The sequence below is a fragment of the Labrus mixtus genome, chromosome 6 (assembly GCF_963584025.1).
Source record: "Labrus mixtus chromosome 6, fLabMix1.1, whole genome shotgun sequence".
NCBI classification, from domain to species: domain Eukaryota; kingdom Metazoa; phylum Chordata; class Actinopteri; order Labriformes; family Labridae; genus Labrus; species Labrus mixtus.
This window is the reverse complement of record NC_083617.1, coordinates 687,724-689,812: the sequence shown is the minus strand read 5'-3', so window position 1 is coordinate 689,812 and position 2,089 is coordinate 687,724.

Below are 2,089 nucleotides of genomic sequence, written 5' to 3'. Positions count from 1 at the left end.
TCCTCTCTCCCTCTCTCCTCCTCCTCCTCTCTCTCCTCCTCCTCTCTCCTCCTCCTCTCTCCTCCTCTTCTCTCCTCCTCCTCCTCCTCTCTCCTCCTCTCTCCTCCTCCTCTCTCCTCCTCCTCTCTCTCTCCTCCTCCTCTCTCCTCCTCTTCTCTCCTCCTCCCTCCTCCTCTTCCTCCTCTCTCCTCCCTCTCCTCTCTCTCTCCTCCTCCTCTCTCCTCCTCTTCTCTCCTCCTCCTCCTCCTCTCTCCTCCTCCTCCTCCTCTCTCTCCTCCTCTCTCCTCCTCCTCTTTATTTCCTGAGGGAACCTTCCCAGGGATTAATAAACTTCCTATCCCTCCTGTCTCTCTGCCGTCTCAAACGCCAGTGGAGGACACTTGGGGTCTTTTTCAAACCGGCCACTACACCCTACCACTACCCACTACCCACTACACCCTACCACTACACCCTACCACTACCCACTACACCCACTACCCACTACACCCTACCACTACCCACTACACCCACTACACCCTACCACTACCCACTACACCCTACCACTACCCACTACACCCTACCACTACCCACTACACCCACTACCCACTACACCCTACCACTACACCCTACCACTACCCACTACACCCACTACCCACTACACCCTACCACTACCCACTACACCCTACCACTACCCACTACACCCACTACACCCTACCACTACCCACTACACCCTACCACTACCCACTACACCCTACCACCCACTACACCCTACCACTACCCACTACACCCACTACACCCTACCACTACCCACTACACCCTACCACTACCCACTACACCCTACCACTACCCCCTACCACCCACTACACCCTACCACTACACCCTACCACTACCCACTACACCCTACCACCCACTACACCCTACCACTACCCACTACACCCACTACACCCTACCACCCACTACACCCTACCACTACCCACTACACCCACTACACCCTACCACTACCCACTACACCCTACCATCCACTACACCCTACCACTACCCACTACACCCACTACCCACTACACCCTACCACTACCCACTACACCCTACCACCCACTACACCCTACCACTACCCACTACACCCTACCACTACCCACTACACCCACTACACCCTACCACCCACTACACCCTACCACTACCCACTACACCCACTACACCCTACCACCCACTACACCCTACCACTACCCACTACACCCACTACCCACTACACCCTACCACCCACTACACCCACTACACCCTACCACCCACTACACCCTACCACTACCCACTACACCCTACCACTACCCACTACACCCTACCACTACCCACTACACCCTACCCACTACACCCTACCACTACCCACTACATCCTACCCACTACACCCTACCACTACCCACTACATCCTACCCACTACACCCTACCACTACCCACTACACCCTACCACTACCCACTACATCCTACCCACTACACCCTACCACTACCCACTACACCCTACCACTACCCACTACACCCTACCACTACCCACTACACCCTACCCACTACACCCTACCACTACCCACTACATCCTACCCACTACACCCTACCACTACCCACTACACCCACTACACCCACTACACCCTACCACTACCCACTACACCCACTACTACCCACTACACCCTACCACTACCCACTACACCCTTCCACTACCCACTACACCCTCTCCCTACCCACTACACCCTCTCCCTACCCACTACACCCACTACACCCTCTCCCTACCCACTACACACTACCCCCTCTCCCTACCCACTACCCCTCCGTTTGCGCGTCCCCGTGGAGGGTCCGCCATATTAAGTCTGTCCCAAACCAGCGAGTCTGCACCGATGACGACATTCGGATCACGTGCAACACCTATTGTGTCCGGTCGTCATGGAGACAGCAACCTGTGAGTTCAAACATTTAATATCATCATACAGACGTTAACAACTTCAAATGTGTACTGAGGATCAAATATATGTTTATTTAAAGTGTTTTATATTTACAGGGACTGTAAAAACAAAAGAATATTAAATCATGTTAATATTTATTTCTTATTTTTCTACTTTTGATGTTTTAT